This window comes from Uloborus diversus, chromosome 9 (assembly GCF_026930045.1).
Source record: "Uloborus diversus isolate 005 chromosome 9, Udiv.v.3.1, whole genome shotgun sequence".
Classification (NCBI taxonomy): Eukaryota; Metazoa; Arthropoda; class Arachnida; order Araneae; family Uloboridae; genus Uloborus; species Uloborus diversus.
The window spans coordinates 101,727,998-101,751,219 of NC_072739.1; the positions used below are offsets into that span (position 1 = coordinate 101,727,998).

The 23,222-nt window shown below is 33.9% G+C and overlaps 1 protein-coding gene across 2 annotated transcripts in view; it reads right to left on the bottom strand.

Moving 5' to 3' along the window:
• LOC129230064 (UPF0489 protein C5orf22 homolog) overlaps nucleotides 1-23,222 on the bottom strand; it is a 739,515-nt gene that overhangs the window by 339,529 nt on the left and 376,764 nt on the right. For both annotated transcript variants that reach the window (XM_054864453.1, XM_054864454.1), the window contains exon 2: nucleotides 3,483-3,616. The gene's annotated coding sequence lies outside the window, so the exon portion shown is untranslated. The remainder of the gene's footprint in view (nucleotides 1-3,482; nucleotides 3,617-23,222) is intronic.

A 23,222-nucleotide genomic window follows, 5' to 3' on the forward strand; every position in this document is an offset into this window, starting at 1 on the left:
TCGAATTTTCGAAAAATCGCTTCGAGGTGCACACCACTATGCAACAAATTAACTTTGCGCCAAATTTCATGAAAATCGGCCGAACGGTCTAGGCGCTATGCGCGTCACAGAGATCCAGACATCCAGACATCCTACAGACATCCTCCGGACAGAGAGAATTTCAGCTTTATTATTAGTAAAGATTATGTGTACAGGGCTTAAAATTTTAATAGAAAATTCATAAAATCGAATTTTCGAAAAATCGCTTCGAGGTGCACACCCCCATGCTACAAACTAACTTTGTGCCAAATTTCATGAAAATCGGCCGAACGGTCTAGGCGCTGTGCGCGTCACAGAGATCCTGACATCCTACAGACATCCTCCCGACAGAGAGACTTTCAGCTTTATTATTAGTAAAGATAAAGAAGATAAAGATAAGGAAGACCAAAAGCAGTATTGTGTACCAAATGGGGGGGGGGGGGGGGGGTAGTGTGGGTCATGTCGCAAACTGCGTCAGTCCAAAGGGGGTGTTTTTAAAAATTATTGATTTTTTAAGGTCTTAAATCGGTAAGGGGGGCAGCCCCCCAACCCCCAATGCCCCCCCCGTAACACATAAGGAGCTTCTTAATATTTATTTGGGGGGGGGGGGGGAGAAGAGAAAGGAACCCCTTAAAGAATCCAAACGCAATCTGTAGTTTTAACAGTGTAGATTTATTTCAATGTGATTAGATTCAGTATAAATTTTAATCTGACGAAATTTAATCTGATTACTTTAGTTGACTAAATCAATCTGATTAAATTAGTTTGACTAAATTCAATCTGATTACTTTAATCTGAACTAAATCAATCTGAACTAAATTAGTTTTTTTAGTCAACTAACGAGTTAGTTTAAACTAACGTTAATCTTCGTCTGCAATTGAATTAAATTTTTAAAATATTAGTCTGAACTAAATGGGAGTCAGATTACTTTAGTCGATAGAGGATTTAGTTGATTAATGCCCAACACTGGTTTCAAGCAATAAGTTGTCGCCCTTAAGCCAGGAGTAAAGCAGAACTACATGCAATATCCCAGACTGATAAGTCCATAACTAGGACGAAACTGCAGTCACTGGATAAGATAACCGGGATGTCGGTATACTGCTATTGCATGTAGTTCTGCCTTAGCCTTGGCTTAGGGGCGGTAATTTATTGCTTAATACCCAAGCTTTGTCTTCAATTTAAGAGTTGAACTGCCCCATACCTGCGAACTCATGTTGGTGAGATAAATTTTCTTTATCTACCAGTTTGCTGGCAGTCTCGGCTTCAGTAAGATGAAGTCTGCCTCCAGCTCGTTTATCCCTTATTCCAGACTAATAAGTCCATCACAAGGACGAAACTGCAGTTTCTGGATGGGATAATCGGGCTGTCGGAGTTTTGCAGATAGAGCAATGGTTTCCTTTAGGGACAGAGTCTTTTATGTTTAAGGTTTAATCGTCGGTAGTAGGCAGACTAGGGTTTCTGAAAGACACACTTAACAATAATGCCATCAGAAGGCAGTGGCATACCTAATATGATGTAAAAGCAGATTGGTTTACCAGCGCATATATGTAAGGCAACTAGAATAGTTAGATCACGTGCTTGAGGTCATAGGTAGGCTCCCAGCACAAAATAGTTCCAGTTTCAATATACTCATGAAAAAGGTGATCTCAGTTCAAAAATTGCAAAGGGAGGCGTATGTATGTATGTGTATTCATGTATGATACATGAGAAAGAGTTTAGTTAATTTTTTCCGATCACTAGCGCAGCCAGAATTATTGTCTGGGAGTGGGAGGGGGCGAAAGGGTAATGGTTTTAAGAATCCTGGCATGTAGATAAACTACTACATTGGGATTAGTAATATGAGTTAAAACCAAAGGTTCTGGGAGGGATTGAGTCCCAAAACTCCCTCTTTGCGCCAGTGGTACAAATTTATAATTAATTTCCGAGTTAAATTATTTTATTTATTGTTATTATGAAAGTATTGAAGAACATGGCTCAACGGGCAATCAGAGCCTAAAGCCTTCTTGCACCCTAGATATAAATGTTCTCTAATGCAGCGGTTCTCAAGTAGTGGGCGAGCTTCCTTAGAGCGGGGGGGGGGGGGAGAATTTCAAGGGAAACTTGATGTGTAAAACTATTCTTTTTTGATGTATTTATACTGCGTGCATGGAAAAAAAAGATCGGAAGTAAACAAACAAGTTGTTAGAATGTTTGCCGGGGTGGCCACTTTTTGGATTTTGTAACTTCCTCTCACATAGTAAAGGAAGTATAGCTTTTTCTAGAATTTGTTCTTATCCTGGCCAAACACGTGGTCGACGTCGTCAAATGACACATTTCTTTGTCTATCTTTCCAGGGAACACAGTAGTGTAGTTTTAATTTACATATAGCCTTATTGAATCCAGATATTGAGCAAATACAAAATACCGAGTTGGACATTGAAAATTACTTGAGAAGCGCTTTGTCTCACTCACAGCCTAATATTCCAGAACTTGTCAAGAACAAATAGTAGCAGGTAGCAGCCTTTCCATTGATGTTCTAAAGTAACTGGTGTTACTTGCCAATCTTGTCCAGAAACCTTAAGTTAATTTATGTTTAAATCTTTTACTCTGATTGCATGCGTTCCAATAATAATATATTGAAATTCCGTTACAACGAATACCAATACAACGAAATATCCGTTTCAGCAAAATAAATTGCCCTTACTGTCCAATTCCGGATTGTATGGAATTTTCAAACGTCCAGATGAGACGAATCTATCTGAATGAGGGGGAAACGTAAAAATTTGATGCGGGTATTCCGCTCATTTGAATGAGACTCTGCTTCTGCAAAAGCTAAAATCGCTAAAAATAATAGATTTGTCCATTTCCGGCTGTAAAACGAATGTTTGTCTTTCCATACAATCCGTGGTCAGACAGTACATTGCTTGAATTCCATTACAACGAAATTCCGTTTAAACGAATAAAATTTGCAGTCCCTTTAAGTTCGTTGTAACGGGGCTTCACTTTATGCACAAAATAAAATTGAGTGCAGTGATATTCCGTTACAGTACAACGAATACCAAATACAACGAAATGTCCGTTTCGGCGAAATACATTTTCAGTCCTAATATAATTGACATTACACACACACATACACACACACACACACACACACACAATGCTTGAATTACATTACAAAGAATAAAATTTTACGATCCCTTGATGTTGGTAGTACACGGATTTCACTGTATTAAATTTTGTACACGAAATTTGCTGCATTCTTTATTCAGCAACTAGTTTCAGCTATCCTAATCAGCCTCAATTTTAAATTCCGATTGTTTTACTTGTAGGCACCAGTTATGGGAGAGGGGGGGGGGGGGGGGTGACCGTGCATCAGTGTTCACAGGAGGGTGGGACGCACAAACTGAAAGGTTGAGAACCCCTGCCTAATGGATATGAGCAAAAAAAAGAAAAGTTCTTCGAAAGAAAATGGAAAACTTGTTTACCTGCTGAGTCACCTTCTCCTTGAAGGGGCTCTCCCATGGTGCACACTTCGAGCAGCACAGGAAGGGAGTTTTCTAAATCTTCTTCTGGACACCAAGCCAGCTCACTCACAAAGTACGGCTCGGTGCAGGTGAGTCTAAAATTGAAGGAAAAGAAATAACTTTTTTTTTCACTCGGATGACATGACATTTAAAGATGTGAATTTTAAAAAGTAGGAGAATATGAGGCATAGTGAAATAGCAGGGCAAAGTGAAATGGTGAAATATTTACTCTGCTTTTAGCGCCACCTATCAGGTAATATTTTAACTACTATATAGTAGCACATGTAATCGATTCCAGTCAGGAAAATATACCCCGATCACCGAAGATTAAAACATATGATAATACAGGCAATTTTCAAAAATTGATAATCATATTGTAATATTTCAAAATAATAATTTTAAAAATAATAATTAAAAATTATTTTTGTTATTATAAAACGATAAATTTCTTGTTATATTAACATTCTAAATATTTATTGAGACTTACTAATATTCTTAAATATTTATTTAGTTAATATTAAGCTTATTGTATTTAAAAAAAAATCTACAATCAGTCAAGTAGTTGCGGGGCAAAGCGAAATAGTTTATTTTGTTTACTCGCTCAATCATTTACAAAATCACTTGCGTACTTATTTATTAATTCCTTCATTTACATTCCTTTATTTAGTAATTCACTTACAGTCTGAGTAGAAACTTTAAGGCCAGTAAACTTTTTTGAGAAATTGGACATACCTTTAACTCAGGATCAAAACATAATTTGAGTGATAGTTATTAACCTTAAATAAAGTAAAAAAGACAAAAAAAAAATCATTTGTAATTATTTCATTATCAGAAACTATTACAGGTCAGCATTTGAGCCTGAGTAAAATCTTTAAGGCCAGCATAGAGAAAAGCACTGAAAGAAAAAAATAGAAACATTTAGAAGCTTGTGTAGGCGCCACTTCTTCGAATGACTTCAAATATTCTTGTTTTCAAGATGAAATGTTTTATACCATTGATCTTCTACAGTAGATTTCAGCTCTATTGATGAAGTAAAAAGTCTCCCATTTGCACACTCGTCTTGCTAAGTCGCCCAATAAGATCTCGATTGGTTTAAGTTCTGGAGACTTAGCTGGCCGCTTTAAAATTTCAACAATGTTTATCTGGAACCAATTTTTCGTACTGTTACTCGAATGGATAGATGTATTGTCTTGCTGATATTTCCAATATTTTCCAGCAATAAACTCAGCATTTGTTAAAAGATGACTTGCGAGGACACTTTGATATGCTTGTGAATACATTTTACCTGGAACAAACGCAACTGAGCCCATACCATTGAAAGCAAAGCACCCACAAGTTGTGACAGAGCCTCCACCTAATTTTCTTAGGAAAATATTTCTTTTACTTTTCGTAAATTATGCCAATAGTACTTCCATCCGTCTGGTCCATTCAAATTCCATTTCTTTTCATCAGAAAAAATTATTTGTATCCATTGGTTATCTTAGGTCGTGACTTTCTGGCTAAAGTTCAAACGCTCTCTTTTGTTCCTATTCAATAACTGAGGCTTAGCCAATTTTGCTGCATAAATAAAACTTTCAAACCTTCTAATTGTGTTATATATCGTCTTTTGACAAACATTTAAGTCTGTCGTCTGAATAAGTTTCCCGGTTGATTTATTTCCAGTTGATGTAAATGTGCAAACTCTCCTTTCATCACTCGAGGACGAAGCTCTAGGTCTTCCACCGGTGTTCTTTTTACGATAATTGTCTTTCAATCTTAAAAATTTATTGACTACAGTCTTCGATCTTCCTATTTTTTTCGCTACTCATCCCTGTAGAAGAAAAAACTTCAGTCTGCCCTCTTTCATCATCAGTTAACTTCTTACCTTTCGACATCTTCACAAAGAGCACCAAAACTTCGAAGAAATTAATGAAAAAATTACAAGTTGAAGAGTTTCCACATTCTCATTAACTACTGTATTTATCCCAGTATACAGCCTGAGTAAAAACTTTAAGGACAGTATAATTTTCTTTGAAAAAAGGAAAATGAAATTAAAGGGAGTTTAATATTATTGTATTATTAATTATTAATGTTCATTGGTAAGAAATAACGTAACAGACAGGATTTGTAAAGCATGCAATAACCAGAAAAGCAGTGGTTTATCCAAAGTTAGCATTTCAGCTTGAGTAAAAACTTTGAGGCCACTAGTATTTTTTAAAAAATGCAAGTACTTATACTGTACCGAAAGTCCCTCAGTTGACAAGATTGTGGAAACCCTTCAACTTGCAGTTTTGTGATTAATTCCTTCAAAGTCTTTATTCCACATGTGACGATATCGTAAGGTAAACAGTTAACTGTTCAAGAAAGAAGGCAGATTGAAGCTTTTTCTTCAACAAGTATAAGTAGGCGTACTATTGCGAAAAAATAGGAAGATCGAAGACTGAAGTCCACATTTTTGTTTGATTTAAACACAATTAGGGTAAAAAGAAAACCCGGGAAAACTTAAAGCTTTGTCCTCGCGTCATGGAAGAAGTGTTTGGAAACTTACATTACCTGAAAAGTACTCAACCAGGAAACTTGTTCAGACGATAGGTTTAAATGTTTGTCAAAAATGATATATAACACAATTAGAAGGTGTGGAAGTTTTATTAATGCTGCAAAATTGCTTAAACCTCAGTTATTGAAAATGCACAATATAGAGCGTTTCAACTTCAGCTAGGAAATCATGACCTGGGATAACCAATGGGTACAAATAATTTTTTCTAACGGAAAGAAGTGGAGTTTGGATGGACCAAACGGATGGAAGTACTATTGGCATGATTTAAAAAAAGGAAACAAAATATTCTACTAGCGCCAATTAGATGGATGCTCTGTCAGAACTTGTGAGCGCTTTGCTTACAATGGTCTGTGCTCAGTTGCGTTTGTTTCAGGTAAAATGAACTCACAAGCATATCAAAATGTCCTCCCAAGTCATATTTTACCAAATGCCGAATTTATTGCTAGAGAAAATTTAAAATATCAGCAAAACAATGCATATCTAATGCATATCTATCCATCCGAGTAACAGTGCAAAAAATAGGCTCCAAGTAAACAATGTTGAAACTTTGAAATACCAACTAATTCTCCAGATCTTAACCGAATAGAGAACTTATTGGGTGACTTAGCAAGAGGAGTTTATGCAAAGGAGAGACATTTTACTTCATCAATGGAGCTGAAATCTATTATCGAAGATGAAAGGTAAAAAATACATCCCGAATTTTGTCAAAAACTAGTTTTATTCATGAAAACAAGAATATTTGAAGTAATTTGAAGGAATGGCTCCCACACAAGCTTATAAATATTTGAATTTTTGTCCTCATATGCTTTTTTCTATGTTGGCCTTAAAGATTTTACTCAGGTTCAAATATTGATCTCTAATATTTTCTGATAATGAAACACTTGCAATTAATTTTTTTGCAATTTTTACTTGTATTTAAGGTTAATAATTATCACTCATATGACTTTTCGATTCTAAGATTAAGTTGTGACGAATTTCTCAAAAAAGTGCACTGGACTTAAAGTTTTTACTCAGACTGTATATACATTTAATTCTTAAGAAATACTGGTGGCCTTAAAGTTGTTACTCAGGCTGAAATACTAACTTTGAATGTACCACTTTTTTCCTGGTAGTTGCATACTTCACAAAAACTGTCTATTGCGTTATTTCTTACACGTGAACATTAATACATACTTAATAATTTAACAATATTAAAATCCTTTCAATTTCATTTTCCCGTTTTTTCAAAAAAATTTTACTGTTCTTAAAGCTTTTACTCACAGGTTGTGTTTATTCATTCATTCACTTAATTTCTTATTCATTCACTCTTTTACTTGTTCATTCATTTTTCTTTATCTATTAGTGTATAGTTCATTTATTGTACTTTCATACCTTTTACTTACTGATTTATTTGACCAAAAATATTTTCTATGGTTGAAGAGAAAAAAATTCGTTAGAAAAATATTTTACTTTTCACTTTGCCCCATGGGAAAAAAAATGAAAAATTTCATTTTTTTTTTTTTTTTTGAAGGCGCAAAATTACTGCTAAAAATAAAAAATACTGTTTCAATGCAAGTTTTATTATAAAATAGAATGTTCTTTCTCTATGTGCTGTAATTTTCAAAATAAATTTCCGATTTGTTCATTTTGAAAAAGCTCAATCATCTTAACTCTTTCACTTTGCCCCACATTTCCCTACATTGCGAAATAAAATACCGCAGGAAAACACTATTAATAAGACTTTTGACATTGTTATTATCATTGCAACGTTATTATTTGTTATTTTTATTACAGTTGAAGATTTTTTTGCAGAAAGGATGCAGCTCCATTTTAGGAAACGTTTTAGCTACCGTAATATCAATTGTTTCATCTTTTAATTTTCCTTAATAATTAAATAGATAAAAATACGTATAAGTGTGTGTGTGTATGCGCGATTTTTTACAATAATTACTAATTATAATACTTTTTTACGAAGCAAACTGGAACGATAAAAAATGTGGCATTAAAACTTTTTGAAACAAATAATTTAACATATCTTTCAAGATTTTTGATAGCGGTGGCAACTACAATTCCGTAAAAATCATTACCAGCAAAACAAAAGCCGCAGAAAACTTCAAAGGCAGTACAAAATAGGAAAAAAAATCAAAGTTAATTAATTTATTCTTTGACATCAAAAATGTTCGAATAGGAAGCCTGCTTATACCATACATTAACATGGAAAGTTTGCTTTTCCAATAAAGAGAAAGCTTCCGAAGACTTTCATAATGGAAAACGAAGAAATAAAAAAAGAATGGATGCATTTTCTTCTGATGTTTCTGCTGAAAAAGGAAAAACCAATGGTTCGTTTTGAAAATCAATCAATCTCTAAATGGGATAAACTCTAAGAACGAGGAGAGCATAAAAAAAAAATTGGAAACTGGTAAATGAAAAGAAAAAAAAGTAATTTCGTTTTCACACGTAATGCTGTATTTTTTACTCGTTTTCGTTCTTTCTGTGTTTCTTTTTTGTTGCATTCATCAAGTATCGCTGCGGTTATTGTTCTAAAACACAAAACGCCAATAAAAAAAATTGCGGAAATTTGGAAAAGTAATGCACTGAAAGCGGCGTTATTACGAACTTTATAGTATGTCTAACGTCAATAAAGGTTAATAACACTGTGCGGCAAAACGTACCATTTTTTTTTTTTTTTTTTTTTTTTTTTGAAGGCCCCCAAGTTTTTTCCAGTTTTCCTCAGTTTCAGAGCATTTTTTTTTTTTTTTTTTGGAGGTTAAAGGAGCTTTATATTAACTGCTAACATAGTTTTGGCGTTCAGGAGAGGTTTAAAGTTCAAGATCATGGACACCGATCGCAAAAAGAGGGACTTGGGGGGGGATATACCCCCCTAAATATTAGAAAAATCACGAACAACTATTTTTTTATTCTGATTTTTTAAAAAAGATGTTCGCAAAAAAAAATTCGGTGTAGAATGAGAGTATAAGACTCGCTTCTATGACTCCCATGTCCAAAGGAAAAAAATGTGGAATACCTCCCCCCCCCCCCCCCCTCCAAACACAATGTGTATCAAAAAAACTCTCAAATGCTTCTGAGGCTATTCCGGCTGATTCTTCTGCAAATTGACCCACTGAATCCGAATATAATCTCCGTTTTCCTCCTACAAGTATCGAATTTTGTAGGAAAAACCCTCTCCCTTAATTTCAAATGGGGGGGGGGGGCAAGTTTTTTTTTTGCTTCATATGAACAAGATGTTAAGCTTTGCACATCTTTAGTCATTCAGAATAATGTTTACGGTTATTGTAATGCTCTTTCCCCCTCCAAATAAAGAAAAATGAATCAGAAGAAGGGGATTAAAAAGGGGGGCGTGATGGGCGAAGTGGTTGTATTTGGAAACAAGGGGTCACTTTACATAAGAAGCAGCCAGAACAGTCTTTTTGAATGAAGACCTGCGATTCAATTCGTATGTAACGTGCGATATTCACGAAGTATTTTTTTTTTCTTTTTTTAATTTTTCTTACATCGCGAAATTTTTTTGGACATGGGATTCAAAGAAACGCGTCTTATACTCTCATTCTGCACCAAATTTAAAAAAAAAAAAAACATTTTTTTAAAAGCAGAATAAAAAGATTGTTTTTCGTGCTTTTTCTAATATTTGGGGGGGGGGGGTATACTCCCCGACCGTTCTTTTGAGGATTTGGGGGCCCGCAAAGTCCATGATCTTGAACTTTGAACCTCTCTTGTCCGCCAAAACTATGTTAGCAGTTAATATGAAGCTCTTTTAACCTCCAAAATAATAATAATAATGATAATAATAATAATAATAATAATTGCTCTGAAACTAAGGAAAATTGAAAAATACTTGAGGGGGGGGGGAGGCTTCTAAAAAATTGCTACGTATAGAGGGGAAACAGAGGTCATATTCGGATTCAAGGGTAAAAAATAGTTGTTCGTTACTCCAAAGCCTAAAGCGCCCTCTATCGGCATTTTTAAAACTACATCTTCAAAATTTATCTTCAAAAAAAAAATGCTGATAAAAAGCATAATTTCAGCGAAAACCGCAAACGAATCGGCCAATTTTTACGTTTTTATGATCATTTGAAATTTTGGACCCTGAACTTTAATGGCGCCTAACTCCTTCGGAAGACGTTTGAGGTCCTTATTTTAGCCATTATATTGTTTGTTCAGATGTGTAAAGGGGGTGTCCCTCCTTAAAGTTTTGCCCAAGAGTTCACAAACACCCCGTATGTGAATTCTTGGGACTTCACATACGGGGACTTAAACTTCAGTATCTGTTTAATAAATGTTACTGGTGGCTACTTGACAACATGGAGACGATTTCCCTCAATTTAATTGTAAAGCAACGGGCGAACCAAATTTAACGAAAAAGGAAATTAATTATTTAATTTTAATGCTAACTACAAGCATACAAAAACTGAAAAAATAAAGAAGGATTGCTATTTGAAATTTTAAAGTTCATGCCCTTTTAATAAAAACTAACCTCTTTAAAGTGTTATTACAATTCTGATAACTACAACTGAGATGTTCAAATTTTGATATCGTCATTTTTAATCTACTTTCCCAGTAAAAGTCAGAAAAAGAAGAAAAAAGCATGAAAGAAGGCTTAATGCGTCTTAAAAATATCGCGAAAAAAAGGCAAAAATAAATAAAATAATTAAATAAATATCGAAAAATTAAAAATTGGAAAGTAGGGTATTGAGATGGGGAAAAATGTCTGTCTGTCTGTCCCCCCTAATAACTTTTGAATGAATAGTCCGATTCGAACAAACTTTTTTTTGTTCGAAAGATCTCGGCGATTTGATTTGAACTATTTTTTGTTCAATTTTGCACAGTTCAAAAAAACTTAACATTAGCGCCTACGGGGAAATTCAAGGCAATTCCGAACTGTGATGCAAATTTGCTTCAAACAAACTTTGTAAGAAAAAGCTTTTTATGAAAAACTTGTTATAAAATATCTTTTTGATTTGAACAATTTTCCGTTCAATTTTGAACAGTTCAAATCCCTTAAAATTAGTGCCTACGGGGAAACTGAAAGTCTATGTAGATTTCGTACATGAAGGCGGATTTACATCAAACAAATTTTGTTGGAAATAGCTCTTGACGCCAAACTCCAGACTCCGACTCCGAAAATTTAGGGGCACCTGAATCCGACTCCTGTGCCCGACAATTAATCGGACTCCGATTCCCCGACCTCGACTCTGACTTCGCAGCTTTGGCAAAAATTTATACACGGAGGACAAATGACTGACTCCGATTCTTGGATATTCGACTCCTACTCCTTTATCTCAAAATGAGATTGACTCCGACTCCGCAGTTATGGTTTTAACTGTGAAATACTTATTGTTGATATGACTTGTTTTTATTTTCACGCTAAAGTTTTAATTTAGGTATTCAGTTTTCGGCGAATAAACTAAAAGTCATTTATGTTTCTACATAAAGATATGTGAAGACGATATGCGCAGACGATTTTTTTGAGCAATCACGATTGCTTATTGCTTTCATTTGACCGTTCTAGATGTTGTGGTTCCTTTTTCAGCTTGGACCAGGGGCCTCGCCAGCACCACCGTCCGCCGTCCTCTGCAGGCACGGCTGTCCCCATGTCCTGAGCTATCCCCTTCTCCTGGTCGGAGGCGTCCATGTCCTACACATATGCACGCTCACACACATACAAACACAGGACTTCACACACGCCTACGTGCATGCACACAGGTCTACGCACACACACAAGCCTACACACACACACACAACTATGCACACGTAACCGCCCAAGAGGAGGGGCAGGCTTGGGGGGTCAGGAGCCGTTTCTAGAAACAATAACTCCAATGAGTAGGGTCCTGTCGCAGTTCGTGATTGCCAAGGCCTGATTAACGCACGGTCCGGCGGGTCCGCGGACCTGGGCACCACAAATTTAGGGGCACCAAAATGGCCTAGCCTAAATTCATTTACTTACTTCTTAAAAAAAAAAAGGCTTATTTTACTTTTTCTCAACTTTAAGGGAGAAAGGGCACAAAATTTTTTAAAAATCAGCTCAAAAACTCATAAAGTTAAAAAAATTTCGCGTAAAGAAGTCGTTGTTGCTTAGCTCTGGAATTTCAAAAAAAAAAAAAAAAAAAATACTCGGATGACATAGATGAACATTTTCCAGAAGAAGTAACACATTTTCAAATTTTTGCAAACTTAACCCTTCTCCTGGAGAATGTTTTAAAAGGATAAGATCACTAAGCATTACACATACATTTCCGAATGTGGATTCACCCCTGCAGCTTCTTCTTACCTTGCCTATCAGCAGCTGTTCCAGTGAAGGTTCCTTTTCCATTTTGAAAAGAATCAAAAGTCATTTGAGAAGCTGCATTTCTCAGGATAATTTACAGGTGTTTTCCTTATTGACCATTGAAAATTCTGTGACATCAAACATAGATTTCGATTATTTGATCGACACATTTGCCTCTGTTAAAGCCAGAAAGAAACCTTTTTAAAGCTTGCTGTCAAGAATTAGTAAGATTTTTTTTCTTTTTTTTTTTTTTTTTTTTGCAGTTTTAAATTGTTTTTTAACTCTTTTTCCCCTTAAGAGACTATTTTAACTGTGATTAGTTTGGTGACTGTCAAGTGTTTGGTATTCAAATCCCAGGTTTTTTTTTTAAAATGTAGTTTCTAGTATGAAAAATTGACTTAAAAATTGTGCGGATTTTCTCATGGGGGGGGGGCACCAAAATCTACTCAGGACCTGGGCACCAGTTTGGCTTGATCGGGCCCTGAAAATTTCAGAATTCAAATTATTTTTTTTTCTTTCTTTTTTTTTGACGATGAAAATTATTTCTTTAATTTGACATTTTATTGTTTTTGTTTATTTTGGTAAGTGCATTAATTCATTTAAAAAATTATTTTTGGCAACAGGGGAAAAAGAAGCGATTTTTTGTTGTTGATATGATGTATTTATTTTAATGAGCTTATTAATTTTAATTATTATTTTTTCGTTTTGAAAGCTGTTAAAGATTTTTTTTAATGGAAAAAAGTGTATTAGCTGCTTTGTTTAAAAGGTGCTGCTATTTTATTTATTCGGTTTCTTTCTTTTTTTTTTTAGATGAGTGAGGAATATTTTATTCCTAGAAATCAGCTTAAGATATTAAAAAAATATGTTTGAAACAATTTGCGATTTTAGCTATTTTTGAGAATATTGATCAGGTATTAGAAACTAGACTGGATATACAGGAAAGTAGGCTCGTTTAGTTCTAGACGGAACTTCTTGTTTCTTCTCAGACTGGAAAACAAAGCATGATTCGAATTCTAACGCCTGAAAATGCAATCTAAACTATAAAACAAGGTTCTTACTAGTGAAAGTCACCACGAAATTCAAGAGGATCATTAGGCGTTTGATTCATTGATATGCATTGAAATTTGAAAATATTTCCCAATGCATGAAAATATTTTCTTAAATTCAAAAATATCTTAAGATGACTCAAAATCAAAATTGCGCGATATCAGAAAAGGTTTTTGAAATCATTCGAAAAATGGAAAATGTAATTGACAACAGAATCTTTAACGTGTTGACAATAATTTCAGTTTAGATATATTTACGTGTAACAGTTTCTTTACTTAATTATTTATTTACATATTAAATTCCATATTTATCAAATATTTTATTTACTTATAAAGCTGTTTTATTTATTAAGTTATTTTATTTAATTCTTTTATTTATTTATTTGCTCATTCCCATTTACATTTATGGTTATATATTTAAAAAATTTTTCTTTGGATTGCTATAAGAGGTAGGTTAACTAAACTAGTTTAACTTGAAATGAACTAAAAGTTTATTTCTACACTAAAGTTTTCAAAAATGTGTCGTGTTTCGACGAAACTCAAAGTCTATTTATCACGAAAATTACACAAGTTCTCCGAAAACCTACGGACATTTTCTGTGATCAGAAATTTAGTCCAATTCCATCTTTAAATTTACGCTTCATTTACTTCATTGACGACGGGAGTGTGACATCGTGTACTCTTGCACTCAGATGGGATTCGTGACGTCAGCAAATTGGGCACTTTGAAAAGCAATTCTTACTGAACACCTCCCAAGTAAGAGCAATTGCACAGAAACAGAAAAACAAACAAAAAATTCTACGATGTTCCATCAAATTGCTTGCCTAAAATGGCGAATCCCCTGGAGAAAATTGACTCAAAGATTTGGTCATTTTGCTTATTTTCTACGATTTTGGAACCAGCTGCTGAATCTTGATTGTTCTCGAGTGAAGTTGAGGGGAAAATTTGCTGTTTAAATGTGATTGCAATCTTTCGGTTCGCCTATTTATATAAGTTTTTCCCAAATTCTGCTTTAAAACATTTTGACGTTGTAGAAAGCTGCGAATAAAAACTAAATGCGTAGTACATCTTTGAAAAACCATCCTTCTTCTTATTCGTAACCCATATTTGCCGAAAGATTTGGTGGATAACATCATCAAAAATTTTAATTGTAAGCTTTTAAATTTTGATTAAAATTATGCTAAAAGTCAACAACAATTTTTATTTTATGTATTGACGTTTGAAGCTTGTGTCATATTTTTAAAACACCCACTTATAGCTGAATCAATATTTGTCAATTACGTAATAATTTCTTGCACCAGTTTAGCAAGGGTCTCAAAGAGGACCTTCTCTGAATTTGGGATTATACAGAGAACCTTTTCAAAAATTACGATCGCAAAACGACCTTTTACAATACTCAAGACCGTTACAAGAATTTTTCTCAAAATTCACTACATATTTAAAAAATATACATATTTCACAGCTTTCACAGTCGCAAAAACGCATCCTTAGGACATTCTGCGATCGCAAAATCGGACTTTGTTCGAAGATCATGATCGTAAATGACCATATGGTTCCCAGTTGCAAAAACGTATCCTTCGCAAAATGTACAGTTGGAGAAAGGAATCTTCACAAAATCAAAATTGCAAACCGAACTTGAATTAATTACGATTTATTAGTAAATGTTTATGAAGTATCAATTTTTACCACCATTTTTTCTGCTAATTAATCTATCATTTTTTCCCATGAAGAAAGAAATCGTAAAAATTATTGTATATGTTTGCCAACTTAATGCGCCTTTTTACAAAAATAATCAAAAATTCACCAAAAGAGAACAACGCTTACAAAAACCAACTGTAAAGAAATCCGTGACTACTCGGGAGGACAATGATGGTACGTCTTTAAATAAAAAAAAAAAAAAAAAAGAAAAGAAAAAGAAGCAATAGCTTTTAATTTCTAGTATGAATTTGGTGCTATTCCTTGCCACAATACTTACATAACTGGTGCGCGATGGTGCATAAACGAGAAAATCAACGCTGACGCATCTTATAAATTTCAGAATTCAGAAGAAACTTCAACTTTAATGACACACTACAAAGTGTCCCAATAAACATTTCTTCACATTATTTTGATTTTGAAGCTTTTTTTTATGTCATATTAATTATATTATCAGTGTTACGGTCATTAAAAGAGTACAAGTATACATTTCATCGGGACACTCTGTATTAATGTATTCTAAAAAAACCAAGTAGAAAATCTAACATATCGAAACTTTTCGATGTATTCGAAAAAGTACATTGCAGTATTTGAGTACAAATCACTTAAAACTACTAAAACTAAAAAACCTCAATTTTCCCCAAGGCTCTTTTTTTCAAGTATGATTCTGTTGTCGCAGTTGAGCGATGTATTCAACATCAAAAGTAAGTTACTATACCGGAATACAGTTCAAAATGGCGACGCAACTTTGAATGATTTATGGCACGCAAGATCAAATCGTGAAATCTCCTTTCTACTTATTCATCAAGAATAAATCCACATCAGCAACATCGCATCCAGAGAAGTGGGACCGCTGATGAACACAACTAGGACGAAATCCTCAATCATTTGTTTCCAGCTTAAACCTACCTTTCATCCCCCCTCCCCCCAGTCTCAAAAGAGTGATTTATAACTCGGCCAAAGCTGGACCGATATTTACTTATCTGGGATCCTGCGAGAAAGATGGATGGATCAGGAAATATTTTTTCATATGGATACAGTGGTCGGAATTTATTTTTTATATAAATTGTAACATTAAATGTATGTATAATAAATAATAAAAATAGGGCTGCGGAGTCGGATTCGGAGTGATTTTGGGGCAATGGTATCGGAGTCGGAGTAAAAAGGTTCTAAAATTCCTGGAATCGGTCATTTTCCCTCCGACTCCGCAGTTCTGTTTTAAACTCGAATGTTTATGTAAAATGTTACAGTAGGAGTCCTTAGATATGTAGTTGGGGTATCGTATGCGTAGCTTTCACAATTCTACCAGGTTAGATTTGCTTAACCATAGGAGGGTGACTCAATCAAAAATTCATACATTTGAGTCTGTATCAAATAGAATTCGATAGAGTTTCAATAAAAGCCGGGCGTTTGTGTGAAATCTAATAAGTGGACGCCGGTAAATTGAATCAGTGGTTCATTGAATCAACCTCTTTAATGAATCAAAACGTCGAAAACAGAACAGGATCCAGCTTTATTGAAGTAGCCGCTTTATTGAATCAACTGCTTTTTTGAATCAAAACTGTTTAGAACAAACATGATTCATATAAGCGGCGGCCACTGTATCAGCAAGGGCCTACCAAAAGCCTACCTTCCTCGGTAAGTTTCCCTTGTCCGGTCGGTGAATTTGGACACAGTACATAAAACCATTCCTATTTTTGACAAAGTTGACTAATAATCCTTATTTAAGATAGGTATGTGTGTGTATATTAGTATTTTATCATTTGGGGAAAAAAATCATATTTTCATTTAGTAAATTGAGTGTTACCATCCTCCTAAACACTTTAGCTCGAGGCGTTCCAGATTATCAGGCTACTAGAGAATCAGAATTTTCTTCTGCGGGAGGGGGGAGGTCATGACAGGGCGTGGTGGTTTGATCACTAAGGCTTTGCCAGCTGTTCGAGGATCCACCGTGTTCGCTAATGGTAACCTGGGGGCACGTCAAATGGGTGCTCTAATTCCCATTCCAAATCAATACTTCTGAGGGTACTCAATACTTCCCAAATTTTGGGAAAGATCGATAAACGAAACCAATTTTTTCTGGATTGACCTTGATTTTGATTAATTTAATTGCTCACAAAATAGTTTCAAAAATCTTCAGAAGTTCAACCCTTTCAAATTTTGAAACATGAATAATATCAAAAATTATAATAGACAGTCTTTATTACTTTTGATAGCTGAAAAATGGCAAAATTACAGGAGATATAGCCTTTGTTAATTTTGATAGATGGAGAATAACAAAATTACAAGAGATACGGCCTTGTATCATTTTATATGTTAGTTTTTTAATTCCAAAATTCTCAAAAACATCGTAAAAATACAAAACTTTCATTTAATAGCTCAGTGTTATACCAAAACTATAAGAAGCAAAGAACTTGTTTATTTTAATGCCTTAGTAATACCAAACTTTGTTGGAGACGTATTCTTTGCTTACTTTGATAGATGAAAAATGAAAAACTTACAACAAATACAACCCTTTTTCATTGTGGCAGCTAGGTTTTTGATCTTAACTACAAAACTTCCATTCAACAGCTTAGTAATACCGAACTTGTACGACGTGAATATATATATATATATATATATATATATATATATATATATATATATATATATTAATGCGATATCAAACACTATAAATGAAATAAAGCTATTACATTTTATTTCATCCCACACTGCGCATATACTCAAAACAATACACGATTAATTCTTCACTAAAAACCAAACTAGTCGAAATAAATGATAACCCTAAAGATCTTTTAATTCCCTTAAATGCACCCGCATCGGGGCTTATCGCGGAACAACAATGCTTTATTGGCTAAATCTTATTACTGACAGTGGTCATTAGATGCCGGGATGTTTACAATTTCTTTAATGAAACATTAAAACAATGAGCAAGAAAGCACTGCAATTACAGATAGGTCCTATTCTTTACATCAGCCATTAACTTCGCCGCGTACCACAATCATCGTCAATCTCGCTTGTAATAAGTATTCGTGCCAATAAGCCTCACACGACAGCGTGCATTCCTTCTCCGCTAACCCGCCATTAATATTTGACGTATCAGCAGGTAGATTTGCTCTGGTGGCACCATGAATAGTTCCAGTGCTTTTGATCTCGTTGTAATAGTGTCTGCTGTCAGGCCCGTCATTATGATGAGGGGGGGGGGGGGAGAGGCATATCCCTTGCATTGAGGATCAGGGGCGCTACGAAGGATCGAAACTTTTAAGAGGGCAGAAACTCTCACTTTGCCGAATCGAATTCCAAAGTTTGTCGAATGATGACAATTTTGCCGAATGATGACAATTTCGCCGAATAATGACAATTTCGCCGAATGAAACTCCACATTTCGCCTAATGATGATAATTTCGTCAAACCATCAGACAAAATTAGCCGAATGATGATAATTTTGCCAAATCATCAGGCGAAATTTTCCGAAGGATGATAATTTTGCCGAATCGAGAAACAAAATTTGCCGAATAAGGAAATTTTTGGGAGGTCTCAGCGACCTTCCATCGGGGCGTCCCTGTTGAGGAGTATTGCGCATAAATGTTTGGTTCTATTGGGTTTTTACGCGCAAGAGCTTTGATAGGTTATGTTCCGGATAACCAACAGACAGATAATCGGAATTTCAGTATACCACATACATTTACAAAAACATATATGCTTAAAAATAGAGTAATTAAATCTTTGAACTCATTGCATACATTTAAAAAAAAAAAAAACCAATAAGTTTAATAGAAACCAAGAAATGGAATATCTTTTAAAACTAAGGTTTAAAAATCGTGTTATACTTTAATTGGGTACACGTAAAAGAAACAAAAGATTATTTATCTATCATGGCCCATCCTTACGTTACATTATAAAATCTTGAGTAAGTTAAAATTTAAACAAGTTTACACGAAGCAGTTATTTTTCTTCCAAGAACCTTTTTTCTAGAGCTAGAGTAATTTTGAAATTGAACGAAGCACCTAAACATGTAACTGACATCAAAGAGAAAAAGAACAGAAACAAGTTTTCTACAAGTAAAAAAAGAAAAAAAGAACTCGGCAACACCATTTATTTTCGGCATCTACATCAAATTGAATTCATAACAGGGTACTATCAGACTTGTCTAAATCCATGCACCCCAAAAACACGCTCAGAAATGAAACTCGATGTCGTCCTGACCATCCTCTCACCATGATGGACGATCGAAAAATCTGCCCTGACGTGTTTCATTTCACTTCATTTCTTCTTTTATTTTTCGACAAGGGAGAAGAAAAAAATAGATATCATGAGCGGCAGATAATTTTTCGATGCAGCTACCAACCACTTTGAGTTTTAAGTGCTGGAGGTAGAAATTATTACTCTTCTATTTTTATTCTTTTCTTCATCATTTTTGTTCGATACATCTTCGATGTGTTTTGTCGGATCGCTGTTGACCGGTTTTTGTCTTTTATTATTTCGCAGGCGATTTGTTGCTGTTGGCTCCATAATTGGTTACAGAAGAAAGGGGTAAGAAAGGAAATTTGAAAATGGGGAAATTTAGGTTTGTTCCTTAAGAGTTTTCTGTTTTGTTGTGAAGTAACAAGCTATCATCATTCTTTTCGAATCATTTGATGAGCTACGTGGCCTTTAATTTACCTTAAAATATTTTTATGTTGAAAAAGGCATGCATCTCTATTGGTGGCAATTTTTAGAGCTTTTAACTGTCTGATAGAATGTTTTTCGCATGATCATTGCATTAAATTTTCACAACAATAAAAATTCATGACAAGTTGGTAATATGAACACCTCGTAAATATTTTTGAATATTATTATCCTCAAAAGCACTTTCTTGTAAATAATTCTTGAAATCTTGCTCTTTTTAAATATTTTATTCCAACAAAAACTTAACAACAAACAACAATCAAAACAGTAAATAAAAACGTTATACCGAAAAAGCAAACACATAAATAAATAAAAAATAATAACTTTTGTAATCAGGATAGTACATCAAGAAAGAGCCCTATGTCAAGTGAAAAATGCATAAGAAAACTTCTTGCCGAAACAAAATTTTATTTTAATTCGTTCTAAAGAGATCACGTGGTATTTCCTTCAGCGTAGTCGGAAAATCTTTCATGCAGACGATAATTATCGGATAAATTTAATGCTCAGCAACTCACTTCACAACAAGATAAAAAAAATTTTAAAAAGAAATGAATAATATTTTTAAAGTTAAATGTTCGGCAAAAATGTAACAGGAATTCGATCAAAAAAAAATAAAAAAAAAATTTAGTGATATATTTATACAAAGAATTTGGCATAGTAAATTGGAGACATAACCAGAGGGTTTGCAGTAAGCATAAATCTACATCACACAATGGAGCAAGCTGTCCTTCGTCATTGAAAATAACAAAAATACGCATGCGGGTTCGACGTCGAGAAAAAAAGACAAAGCGCACAACTATCCCAAGTAGCACAAATAACATTTAAACGTTTTAAAAAGGTTGTCACAACGTCAACAACCGTTTCACAACACTCATATGACGAAGTGTGCTACTTGGGTATGGTAAGTCTAAAATCCTTAAGGGAACCGGGACGTTTTATACGTTCAAAAAATTGATTTTTCAATTTTAGCTGCATAAAATAAGGCACACTTCCCCAATTCCCAAAAATGTATGTATTGTGTGGGTATCGAATTCCGAAAGCTAATTAGTTTACTACTTAAAATGTAAACAAAAAATCTACGCCCCTTTTTAAGGGATGGTATCTGAATTGAATGTTGACACAAACTAATGTTTTCTTTCATCAAATATTTCATGATCCAGTTACTTTTGCTCTTTTTTTCTATTTACATAACGTAAACTTAGAAAATGCCTCGGCGCAAGCAGTTTGGGAAGTGTGTCGCATGCTTACCAGCATTGTCAAGGTCAACACGTTTTCCCTTTTTTCAGAAAACACATTTTTTTTAACTTTAGGTACATAGTTTACATAAAATTCATATAAATGTATGATTATGAAACTTTGTGTTATAACATATACAAGCATTTTGCATATTTTTACTTTTGTTTAACACATACCTCTTAAAAATACAATAGTGCTATTGTATTTTTAAGAGGCTAATTTTAGCGAAAAATATCGTACTTTTTCGGGATTTTATGAAATACTATATGTTAACATTTTTTGTGGTTTTTTAATTTGAAGGTAACTGAAAATTAATAGGCTCACTGTAATTTGTGACATTTTGCCTGTATAGTATTGAAGTTTAGAGTGATTTAATTCAGAATTGTATTTGCTAAGCGTACCTATTTGCAGTCATAAATTTTCAAATTATCGTGCAACTATATATTTTCTATTTACTATTCAAAAATATATTCTTTAAGGGAAAAAAATATTTTTACTGGTTTATGATGAGAAGATTACATTCTTTCTATACAAAATAGTTTTAAAGTCATACTTGATTTTAAAACGAATAAACACCTTGTGATTTGCAACTAAAAATTTGACTCTCTTCGTTGCCGAGCATGGGCGGATTTATGGGGGGGGGGCAGAGGGGGGCAATGCCCCCCCAGTTTTGGAAGGACTTTATGTAGTAACAACACAGCTTCCAAAAATTAAAAAAATTTTTTTTCTTTTTTGAATATTTCAGAAGGGTATGGGTGGATTTATAAGGGGGGGGGGCATAGGGGGGAATGCCCCCCAGTTTTGGGAGGACTTTACATAGTAACAACATATCTTCCAAAATCTTAAAACAAAAAAATCATGACTTTTTCTTTTTTGAATAGTTTAATGAAAATGAAGAGAAAAGCGAATGTCCTTTTCTGATGGGAGAAAAGGAAAAAAAAAAACGAACATTAAATACAAATAAAACAGCTGTCACTGGGGTGCTAAAAACGTGTCTAAATTCACTATTTTGGACTGAAAACAATTTGGGCAAGTATATGAATGAAAATATAGGCTAAACGAGCTTTACACTAAGCTGCAACACTTATAATAATTGGCGATTATTTTGACAAATTAGAACTTAACGAGCTACTCGTTATGATTTGTGTCCACATTTCAAGTATATTTGTGCATAATATTTATGTTTTTAGTAGATTAATTGGCCCTTTAAGAAATTCTAAAAAGCATAGTTTTTTTTCCTTCTCTCTCTCTCTTTTAAGAGAGAGAGAGAATAAATACTATCGCAAACTGGATAAATTTCAGTTATCTGAGTGTTCTGATTAAATGAATCTTTTTACTTGGAGAGAGAGTACAATTTTACTTATTTTATAAATACTGTTTAAAAAGTAAGGTTAGTCATAATTATCTAAGTCAAAGTGAGTCAGTCCTTGCCATTATTGAAATCTAAATAATTGAGTCATCAAAAGTTTTGGAAAATTTTGCTGAAATTTTATAAAAGTCTATAAAAACCTAACAAAGATTGGTAAAATCGTAAAAATTCTTTAACCGTAAAAACTGACGAATTTTCGTAAAAATTACAAAAAAACAAGCAAAAATTTGCAGGTAAGAGTGAATTACAAACAGGGCCAAATTAGCCTATAAGATAAACAAGGTATTGCTTAGGGCCCCTGCTTTGAAGTGGGTCCCTAACTCCCCAAAAAAATTCATGATTCATTCCTTAAAAAATAGAAATTGCTTGAAAAAATTAATTTCATTTTTAAGTGCTTGAAAACCTTGAATATTTCAAAACGTGTGACTACAAACCTTAAATTTTAAAATGTTTAACAAATGGTAGAGGGGGAGGAATGCCAAAACATGTCAAATTCAGCTCCTTGCCACATCCTGTATTAAAAATGTAAAAATCATGGTTCTCACGTTTGTAACATTATTTGAAATAAATTTTTGTGACTCATATGTTTCATATCTTGCTAGTTATTCAATCCCGAGTGCAGTAATTTGGAAATTCTTTTGTATTGATTGCTTTTATCTTACTTCTTCTGCATATTGTCTATCTGTTTAGCACGGAAAAAATACACAATACAATACTTCTATTTCTTTTCGTTTTCTGCCCACTTGCAACTGAAGAAAAGTTGCTGTCATGAGAAATCTATGGTTACTTTTCTCTTTTAAATTTAAAATAGCTATTTCTCAAAGTTAGAACAGGACTGTAAAAATTTACAATCAAGTACTAAAATATCAGAGACTGAAAAGTACAAATG